Source organism: Olea europaea, chromosome 1 (genome assembly GCF_002742605.1).
Source record: "Olea europaea var. sylvestris chromosome 1, O_europaea_v1, whole genome shotgun sequence".
Taxonomy (NCBI): Eukaryota; Viridiplantae; Streptophyta; class Magnoliopsida; order Lamiales; family Oleaceae; genus Olea; species Olea europaea.
In genome coordinates this window covers 16,063,545-16,075,702 of record NC_036237.1, presented here as the reverse complement: position 1 = coordinate 16,075,702, position 12,158 = coordinate 16,063,545, and positions in this window count along the sequence as shown.

Below are 12,158 nucleotides of genomic sequence, written 5' to 3'. Positions count from 1 at the left end.
TTTTCCTTATCTGAAAATGATCAGTACACAGCTGCATATCCGGCTACCTTACAATATATATTACAAAAGTTTACTACCATACTTCTGGTCAACAACTTCCTACCAACTACCACTTTACTTGTTGACGGCATAAGCCTTGATATGAAAGACATTTTGATCACCAAAAATAAACATTACATGGACTGATTTAAATACATTAGATTGCTAGAGAATGTGATAGCAAAAGTGAAAACTAAATGTCAATAATAATTCACGCGAGAAACGAAGGAGAAATGTCTCGAAGAGTCATTGATTCCTCGAGATTCAATATTTATAGGTTCGGGGTTTCTCAATATAATCTACTTCTTATTTTTTCTCATTTTAATTTTAGTATATTCGTTATGAACTATTTATGTTCGTACTAATTGGTATTATAGCAAGTCATGAATTGAGTGCTTGAAGAAGATAGGAAATTACAATCTTTGGCAAAGGTTATGAGAATCGATTGGACAATGCTCAGAAGAACCCAAACCATCAAAGAATGATAGGATTCTTGGATGTATCTCTCTTAATAGTAGTGCAATTTTTCCCCATGAGTTCCATTGTTGGTCATGTTTAGAATATAGTTTTAAAGAGGCTGCCACACAGAGAGGATAACTGGGACAAATTCTAAGGTTTCCTGAAATGCTATTTCAGGTTGTAGATTCCAATTTGGAAGAACAATATCTAAAGCTCCCAAGAAATCTTAGTTAAAGATAGCTGATGTACAAAGTTAAATTCCTTTGCTTTTACATCTTGCAAGATAGAGACTTTCTTTAAGTACATTGAGAAATCCCATAAATAGTTTAGATTCACCAAAAAGCAGGGCATATATCCTAACAAAATTGACATTTCGGCAAACTAAAGAAATCGAAGAGTCCCATTTCAGATAATATGAAGAAAATAATGATATTAAGCAAGTTAACCACACAATACACCGTAAAAAATACATATCTCCACATTCAAGTTCAGGCCGTGGAAGCAAGCTTTTCCTTGGCCTTCTGAATCTTAAAAACCTTCTTCACAATCTTTTGCTCTTCTACCAAAAAAGCTCTGATGATCCTACGAAACCCACAAAGAAAGAACTTCGTGAAGTTAAAGAGAACAATACATATGACAAATCTATAAGAAGGAATAAAGTGGAAACATACTAAAAACTATCCTTTCCCTTACAGCACCGCCAGATAAAACCCCACCATAAGGCGCTCTCTATACAATCAATTTTATATCAAAAAATATAAGCTTAGAAATGATCATCTTTGTTACTTATGAAACTATCGTTTATCCTTTTATTTTGTTGGTTATTGGAGTGGTGATGGTGCTGGTGATGACGACGGCGAAGGTGATGGTGACAGTCGTCGCATGTTCATAAAGTGTACAATATGACTATGACATGTGACCAATTCTATTTGATTTGTGTCCTATGACCTACGAATATTGATCCGTGACTTATGCAAAATGACATGTAACGTGTAAACTGATAACATGTCACATAGCTTTGTGCACTTGCTACAGGTCACAGATCGATGTTAACAGGTCACAAATTATTGATTTATGTTCATAGTCACATGTCACAGGTCATATTGTATAGGTCACAAATATTCACAGATCACAGGTTATAGTTCACAGGTCAATATTAATTGGTCGTAGGTTATAGTTCACAGGTCAATGTTAGGTTCGTAGGTCAATCTTAATTGATTACACGTTATAATTCACAAGTCACAGATCACACGTCACCATTCATAGGTCACATGTTGTAGTTTACATGTCAAAGGTTATAGTTCATAGGTCACATGTCATGTTGTATTGGTCACAAATGTTCACTTGTCAAATATAGTTCACAGGTCAATATTAATTCGTCACAAGTTATAGTTTATATGTCACAATTTATAGATAACAAATCAATGTCTACATGTCACAGATCCAAGATAATTGGTCATAAACTATTGAAACAATATCACATGTAATAGATCAATTTCCACAGACCAGGAATCCAAGGGACCTAGTTACAGGCCAGTGGATCAATATCAAAGATATCAGTTTACAGGTAATTTAAATTGAAGCTCAAGTAGATAATTCACAGATTACCATCAACGTTTTGGTTAATAAAAAATTCAAACAATTCGCTATCTTTGAGATGCTGTACTCATAGATCTCGAAAGGGTGTGAGAAGGAATGGTAGTTTCCATTTTCAGATCTAATTTGAAGCCCTTGGCCAACAATTCAATACATCAACTCTACAATGTTAGTCACCATCTTCAAGAATTCTGATATACTATAATGATAACTTTCAAATTGTTATCTCAATTGTCCTATTATTTTCAATCAACCAAATTCCAATGATGATCTCTGTGGCCTTTCTTCTGTTCAATAGTGAAATTGTTCTTTGGAGAGTCTGTTTTGAAATTGTAACTGAATACTTGATTTTAGAAATCTTATATATCACCCGAGTTTTGGAATTGTAAACCCTTTTTTCTTAAAATTGATTTGAGGTATGGTTAAGACTTGAGATATGATTTTTTCCCTTATATATACATATACCAATAAAAGAACTTTATCAAAACATGGAAGAAGAATTTGATTCCTTCTAACCTTCTCCTATTTTTTTTTCAACGTCGTCTGTAACTCCAAACTCGAACTCTAGCATTCAAAAACTTGTTTAAAGCCTCCAACCAAGGTATGTAAATTCTTGTCGCCTTCTAAAATGTTAGCACTCAACAGATTTTATGTTGATATTTTAATTGAAGTAATAAATTGAGAAATCTAGGGTTTAATAAGGTGCTTTTATAACTCACGACATACAAAATTATTTAGGATCTTCAAATATCTGGATGTAACAGTAGCCTTTATCTTCTCCTCAAGGACATCAACACAAGTTCAATCGCTCCATAGTCAGATGAATAATGTTGAACAAACAAGGAAAATAAACAGGGAAGAAAATAGATTGAAATAAAAACTAATTAAAGATCTTAAATACAACTAAAATGTAATCTGATTAATAAAATTATATTGTGAATGTGAGTAGTTTTAGCATTCAAAATTTAACTTTCATGGATTTTCCTCTCATTGACTTTCCAAGTCTAGACGACTTGCACATGGTTTGTACCTCTTTCATTTAGATATCAACACATGCAAAAATATAAAATTGTACATGATTTACGTGTAATTTGTGGTAAAAAATTACCAACTTTCATTTAGCTCATATTTTGTGTCTCACTTTCATTTACCGATGGAAGATTTTCATCACTAATTACCTCGGTAATAAAATATCCTTGATCGAAAAATAAAAAGTGTTATTACTTATTGTCCGTTGGTTATTAAATTTTTCGTCGGTAATCTCGACGAAAATTGACCATCGATAAATTGTCATCGTTGAAGTCACATTTTCTAGTATTGATTAAATTATTTATATATATATATAGTGCACATTTATGCATTGTCAGCGAGTAATTGAACTTTATGGAAAAATCCAAAATTTTCCAAAATGTACAAAAACTCTAATAATCTGGTATATCTATAGGGCCTTTTAGGAAGCATTAAATTTTAATTTCGGGATTTATATCCATGCAACACTTTAAAAGTAATCTCGTGCAAAAACAGAGAACGACAATCAGAAAAAGTAATATCAAACAAAGCCACCCTCCTTGTGAAAGTGCGTATGGGATTGACAATATCCCAATAACAATTTCATTAGTTGCAAACATTTTTTTTTTTTTTTGCATATGGAATAAAATTGATATGCTTAATGAAAAAAAATTGGGACTTTGAGAGGGACTGATAAGGCATTTAACCCGTTAATGCAGGTTCGAATTAGTGTGGTGCTTTATCCTAGTTGTGGTTCTTGATGCTGGTTATTGCTTTCCTTTTGAGACTGGCCATTGATTTCCATTACCTCTACATTGATCTGTAGCTCGAAAGTTTCCATATGATTTCATTATCAAAATAACGGTGCATGCATCACAATTACACGAAGAGAATAAATCAAATACCAGATTAAATACATGAAAAGTACACTAGAAAAAGAATGAGAGAGATATATATTATAATAAATAAAAACTAATTAAAGATCTTAAATACAATAGAAATGTAATCTGATTAATAAAATTATATTGTGAATACGAGTAGTTTTAACATTCCAAATTTAACCTTTGTGGATTGTCCTCTCATTGACTTTCCAAGTCTCGACGACTTGCACATGGTTTGTACCTCTTTCATTTAGATCTCAGCCCATGCAAATATATAAAATTGAACATGATTAACGTGTAATTTGTAGTAAAAAAATCCACTTTCATTTAGCTCATATTTTGTGCCTCACTTTCATTTACCGACGGAAGATTTTTATCATTAATTACCTCGATAATAAAATATCCTTAATCGAAAAATAAAATGAGTTATTATTTATTGTCCGTTGGTTATTCAATTATTCTATCGGTAATCGCAACGTAAATTAACCATCGATAAATTGTCATTGTTGAAGTCGCACTTTCTAGTAGTGGCTAATTTGTTTATCTATATAGTGTACATTTAAGCATTGCCAGCGAATAATTGAACTTTATGAAAAAAACCAAAATTTCCCAAAATATACAGAAACCCTAACATTCTGCTACATCTATAGGACCTTTTTGAAAGCATTAAATTTTAATTTCAGGATTTATATCCATGCACCATTTTAAAATTAATTCCATGCAAAAGCAGAGAATGGCAATAAGAAAAAGTAATATTAAACAAAGCCACCCTTCTTATGAAAATACGTATGAGATTGATAATATCCCAATACCTGATAAATAAAACAATTAAGTTAGATGCAAACATTTTTTTTTTTTTGCGTATGACATGAAATTGATATGCTTAACGAAAAAGAATTGAAACATTGAGCGGACCTGATAAGGCATTTAAACCGTTAAAGCAAGTTCGAATTAGTGCAGTGTCTTCTCCTGGTTATTGTTCTTGAGGCTGGTTATTGCTTTCCTCATGAGGTTGGCCATTGATTTTCGTTATCTCTACGTCCATCTCTCACTTGAAAGTTTTCGTATGATTCCATGATCAAGATAACGGTGCATGCATCAAAATTACAGGAAGAGAATAAATCAAATTCCAGATTAAATACATGAAAAGTACACTAGAAAAAGAATTAGAGATATACATATTATAATAAATAATACTAATTAAAGATCTTAAATACAATAAAAATGTAATCTGATTAATAAAATTATATTGTGAATACGAGTAGTTTTAACATTTCAAATTTAACCTTCGTGGATTGTCCTCTCATCGAGTTTCCAAGTCTAGACGACTTGCACATGGTTTGTAGCTCTTTCATTTAGATCTTAGCCCGTGCAAATATATAAAATTGTACATGATTAACGTGTAATTTGTAGTAAAAAATCCCACTTTCATTTAGCTCATATTTTGTGTCTCACTTTCATTTACTGATGGAAGATTTTTATCATTAATTACCTCGATAATAAAATATCCTTGATCGAAAAATAAAAGGAGTTATTATTTATTGTCCATCGGTTATTCAATCATTCCGTCGATAATCCCGATGAAAATTAACCATCGATAAATTGTTGTTGTTAAAGTCGCACTTTCTAGTAGTGGCTAATTTGTTTTATCTACACAGTGTACATTTAAGCATTGTCAGCGAATAATTGAACTTTATGGAAAAGTTCGAAATTTCCCAAAATATACAAAAACCTTAACAGTTTGATACATCTATAGGGCCTTTTGAAAGCACTAAATTTTAATTTCGGGATTTATAACCATGCACCATTTTAAAATTAATTCCATGCAAAAGCAGAGAGCGGCAATAAGAAAAAGTAATATTAAACAAAGCCCTCCTTGTGAAAGTGCGTATGGGATTAATAGTATCCCAATACCTGATAAATAGAACAATTAAGTTAGCTGCAAACATTTTTTGCATATGGCATGAAATTGATATGTTTAAAGAAAAAGAATTAAAACATTGAGCGGACATGATAAGGCATTTAACCCGTTAAAGCAGGCTCGAATTAGTGTGGTGTCTTCTCCTAATTATGGTTCTTAAGGCTGGTTATTGCTTTTCTCATGAGGTTGGCCATTGATTTCTATTATCTGTACGTCCATCTATCGCTCGAAAGTTTTCGTATGATCCATTATCAAAATAACGGTGCATGCATCAAAATTACAAGAAGAGAATAAATCAAATTTCAGACTAAATACATGAATAGTACACTAGAAAAAGAATTAGAGATATACATATTATAATAAATAAAACTAATTAAAGATCTTAAACACAATAAAAATGTAATATGATTAATAAAATTATATTGTGAATAGGAGTCGTTTTAACATTTTAAATTTAACATTCGTGGATTGTCCTCTCATTGACTTTTACATGATTTACGTGTAATTTGTAGTAAAAAAAACAACCCACTTTCATTTAGCTCATATTCTGTATCTCACTTTCATTTACCGACATAAGATTTTTATCGCTAATTACCTCGGTAATAAAATATCCTTGATCGAAAAATAAAAGGAGTTATTATTTATTGTCCGTCGGTAGTCCCGACGAAAATTAACCATCGATAAATTGTCGTTGTTGAACTCGCATTTTCTAGTAGTGGCTAATCCATTTATCTATACAATGTACATTTAAGCATTGTCTGCGAATAATTGAACTTTATGGAAAAATCTGAAATTTCCCAAAATGTACAAAAACTCTAATAGTCTGGTATATCTATAGGGCCTTTTTGAAAGCATTAAATTTTAAGTTAAAGATTTATATCCATGCACCATTTTAAAAGTATTTTCGTGCAAAATTAGAGAACAACAATCAGAAAAAGTAATATTAAACAAAGCCACACTCTTTGTGAAACTACGTATGAGATTAATAATATCCCAATACCTGATAAACACAACAATTACGTTTGCTACAAACATTTTTTTGCATATGGAATGAAATTGATATGCTTAACAAAAAAAAAAAAAAAAAAATTGAGAGGACTTGATAAAGCATTTAACCCGTTATTGCTTTCCTCTTGAGACTGGTCATTGATTTTAGTTATTTCTGCGTCAATTTCTTTTGTCTCAAAAATTTTTTTTTTATAGGAAAAAAAATAAATTTTTAAAAAAAAAAAAAAAAAAAAAAATTGAGAGGACTTGATAAAGCATTTAACCCGTTATTGCTTTCCTCTTGAGACTGGTCATTGATTTTAGTTATTTCTGCGTCCATTTATCGCTCAAAAGTTTTTGTACGATTCCATTATCAAAATAACAATGCATGCATCACAATTACACAAAGAGAATAAATCAAATACTTGATTAAATAAAGGAATAGTATACTTGAAAAAGAATTAGAGATATACATATTATAATAAATAAAATTTAATTAAATATCTTAAATACAATTAAAATGTAATCTGATTAATAAAATTATATTGTGAATAGGCATAGTTTTAAGATTCCAAATTTAACCTTTGTGGATTGTCCTTTTATCGACTTTTCAAGTCTTGACGATTTGCATATGGTTTGTACCTATTTCATTTAGATATCAACCCGTGCAAAAATATAAAATTGTACATGATTTATGTGTAATTTGTAGTAAAAAAAACAACCCACTTTCATTTAGCTCATATATTTGTGTCTCACTTTCATTTAACGACGGAAGATTTTCATCCCTAATTACCTCGATAATAAAATATCCTTGATAAAAAAAATAAAAGGGGTTATTATTTATTGTCCATTGGTAATCTCGACGGAAATTAACCATTATCTATTGTCGTCATTGAACTCATACTTTCTAGTAGTGGCTAATTCATTTATGTATACGCTGCACATTTATGTATTGTCAACGAATAACTGAACTTTATGGAAAAATGCAAAATTTCTCGAAATGCACAGAAACCCTAATAGTCTGGTATATCTATAAGGCCATTTTGAGAGCATTAAATTTTAATTTCGGGATTTATGTCCATGCACCATTTTAAAAGTAATTCCGTGCAAAAGCAAAGAACGAAAATCAGGAAAAATAATATTAAACAAAGCTACCCTCCTTGTGAAAAGTGCATATGGCATTGATAATATCCTAATACCTAAGAAATAGAACAATTATATTTGTTGCAATCATTTTTTGCACATGGCATGAAATCGATATGCTTAATGAAGAATAATTGAACATTTGAGACGACCTGATAAGGCATTTAGCCTGTTAAAGCAGGTTTGAATTACTGTGGTGCCTTCTCCTAGTTGTGGTTCTAGAGGCTGGTTATTGCTTTCTTCTTGAGACTGGCCATTGATTTCCAATATTTCTACGTCAATCTGTCGTTCAAAAGTTTCCATTCGATTCCGTTATTATTTTAATAGTCCAAGCGTCACAATTACACGAAGAGAATAAATCAAGTACCAGATTAAATACCTAAATAGTACACAGAAAAAAATTAGAGATATACATATTATAATAAATAAAAACTAATTAAAGATCTTAAATAAAATTAAAATATAATCTGATTAATAAAATTATATTGTGAATACGAGTAGTTTTAACATTACAAATCTAGCCCTCATGGATTGTCTTCTCATCGACATTCCAAGTCTTGACAACTTGCACATGGTTTATAACTCTTTCATTTAGATCTCAACCCTTGCAAAAATATAAAATTGCACATGATTTACATGTAATTAGTAGTAAAAAACAACCCACTTTCATTTTAACTCATATTCTGTCTCACTTTCATTTATCGACGGAAGATTTTCATCGCCAATTACCTCGATAATAAAATATCTTTGATCAAAAAATAAAAGAAATTATTTAGTGTCCGTCAGTTATTAAATTATTCCGTGGGTAATCTCGACGAAAATTGACCATCGATAAATTGTTGTTGTGAAAGTAGTACTTTCTAGTAGTGGCTAATTCATTTATGTATAAAGTGCACATTTACGCATCGTCAACGAATAACTGAACTTTATGGAAAAATTTGAAATTTCCCGAAATGTACAAAAACCCTAATAGTCTGGTCTATCCATAGGGCCGTTTTGAAAGCATTAAATTTTAATTTTGGGATTTATATCCATGCACTATTTTAAAAGTAATTCAACGCAAAAGTAGAGAATGACAATCGGAAAAAGTAATATTAAACAAAGCCACCCTCTTTGTGAAAGTGTGTATGGGATTGATAATATCCCAATACCTGAGAAATAGAACAATTACGTTAGATGCAAACATTTTTTACATATGACATGAAACTGATACGCTTAACGAAGAAGAATTGAAAATTTGAGAGGGCCCTTATAAGACATTTAACCCGTTAAAGCACGTTCGAATTAGTGTGGTGCCTTCTCTTGGTTGTGGTTCTTGAGGCTGGTTATTGCTTTCCTCTTGAGACTGGCCAATGATTTTCGTTATCTCTACGTCCATTTATCGTTGAAAATTTCCATAAGATTCCATTATCAAAATAATGTTGCATGCGTCATAATTATACAAAGAAAATAAATCAAGTACCAGATTAAATACACAAATACTACGTTGAAAAAATTAGAAATATTAAAAACTAATTAAAGATCTTAAATACAATTAAAATATAATCTGATTAATAAAATTATATTGTGAATACGAGTAGTTTTAACATTACAAATTTAACCTTCGTGGATTGTCTTCTCATCGACTTTCCACGTCTTGATGACTTACATGTGGTTTGTACCTCTTTCATTTAGATCTCAACCCGAGCAAAAATATAAAATTGCACATGATTTACGTGTAATTTGTAGTAAAATAAACAACCCACTTTCATTTAGCTCATATTTTGTGTCTCACTTTCATTTATCGACGGAAGATTTTCATCGCTAGTTATCTCGGTAATAAAGTATTCTTGATTGAAAAATAAAATGAGTTATTATTTATTGTCCGTTGGTTAATAAATTATTCGGTCGGTCGAAAATTGACCATCGATAAATTGTCGTCGTGGATGTCACACTTTCTAGTAATGGCTAATTCATTTATGTATAAAATGCACATTTACGCATTGTCAGCGAATAACTGAACTTTAATGAAAAATTCGAAATTTCCCAAAATGTATAAAAACCCTAATAGTCTGTTATATCTATAGGGCTATTTTGAAAGCATTATATTTTAATTTTGAGATTTATGTCCACGCACCATTTTAAAAGTAATTCAATGCAAAAGCAGAGAACTGTAATCAGAAAAAGTAATATTGAACAAAGCCACCCTTCTTGTGAAAGTGCGTATGAAATTGATAATATCCCAATACCTGACAACCAGTACAATTACGTTAGCTGCAAACATTTTTTGCATATGGCATGATATTGATATGCTTAACAAAAAAAATAAAAAAATGAAACTTTGATAGGACCTAATAAGGCATTTAACCCATTAAAGCATGTTTGAATTAGTGTGGTGCCTTCTCTTGGTTGTGGTTTTTGAGGCTGGTTATTGCTTTCCTTTTGAGACTAGCCATTGATTTCCATTATTTCTGCGTCCATCTGTTACTTGAAAGTTTCCATACGATTCCATTATCAAAATAACGGTGCATGCGTCACAATTACACGAAGAGGATAAATCAAATACCAGATTAAATACATGAATAGTACATTGGAAAAGAATTAGAGATGTACATATTATAATAAATAAAAACTAATTAAAAATCTTAAATACAATTGAAATATAATCAGATTAGTAAAATTATATTGTGAATATGAGTAGTTTTAACATTTCAAATTTCACCATCTAGGATTGTTTTCTCATCGACTTTTCAAATCTTGATTACTTGCACATGGTTTATACCTCTTTCATTTAGATCTCAACCCGTGCAAAAATATAAAATTATACATGATTTACGTGTAATTTGCAGTAAGAAAAGCAACCTACTTTCATTTAGGTCATATTTTGTGTTTCACTTTCATTTACTGTCGGAAAATTAACATTGGTGAATTCCTCGGTAATAAAATACACTTGATCGAAAATTAAAAGGAGTTGTTATTCATTGCTCGTCGGTTATTCAATTATTCCGTCGGTAATCTCGATGGAAATTGACTATCGATAAATTGTTATCGTTGAAGTCGTACTTTCTAGTAGCAGCTAATTCATTTATATATACCGTGCACATTTACGCATTGTCAGTGAATAACTGAACTTTATGAAAAAATCTGAAATTTCCCGAAATGTACAAAAACCCTAATAGTCTCGTGTATCTTACTCATTGCTCGTCGGTTATTCAATTATTCCGTCGGTAATCTCAATGGAAATTGACTATCGATAAATTGTTATCATTGAAGTCGTACTTTCTAGTAGCAGCTAATTCATTTATATATACCGTGCACATTTACGCATTGTCAGTGAATAACTGAACTTTATGAAAAAATCTGAAATTTCCCGAAATGTACAAAAACCCTAATAGTCTCGTGTATCTTACTCATTGCTCGTCGGTTATTCAATTATTCCGTCGGTAATCTCGATGGAAATTGACTATTGATAAATTGTTATCGTTGAAGTCGTACTTTCTAGTAATAGCTAATTCATTTATATATACCGTGCACATTTACGCATTGTCAGTGAATAACTGAACTTTATGAAAAAATCTGAAATTTCCCGAAATGTACAAAAACCCTAATAGTCTCGTGTATCTATAGGGCCATTTTAAAAGCATTAAATTTAATTTTGGGATTTATGTCCTTGCACCATTTTAAAAATAATTCCATACAAAAGTAGAGAATGACAATCAGAAAAAGTAATATTAAACAAAGCCATCCTTCTTGTGAAAGTGCGTATGAGATTGATAATATCCCAATACCTGACAAACAAAACAATTACGTTAGCTGCAAACATTTTTTACATATGGCGTGAAATTGATATGATTAACGAAGAAGAATTGAAACTTTGAGAGGACCTGATAAGGCATTTAACCTGTTAAAGCAGGTTCGAATTAGTGTGGTGCCTTCTTCTAGTTGTGGTTCTTGAGGTTGGTTATTGTTTTCCTCTTGAGACTAGCCACTGATTTTCGTGATCTCTACGTCCATTTGTCTTTGGTAATTTCCATGCAATTCCATTATCAAAATAATGGTACGTGCGTCATAATTACACAAAAAAATAAATCAAGTACCAGATTAAATACATGAATAGTACATTGAAAAAAATAGTGATAGACATA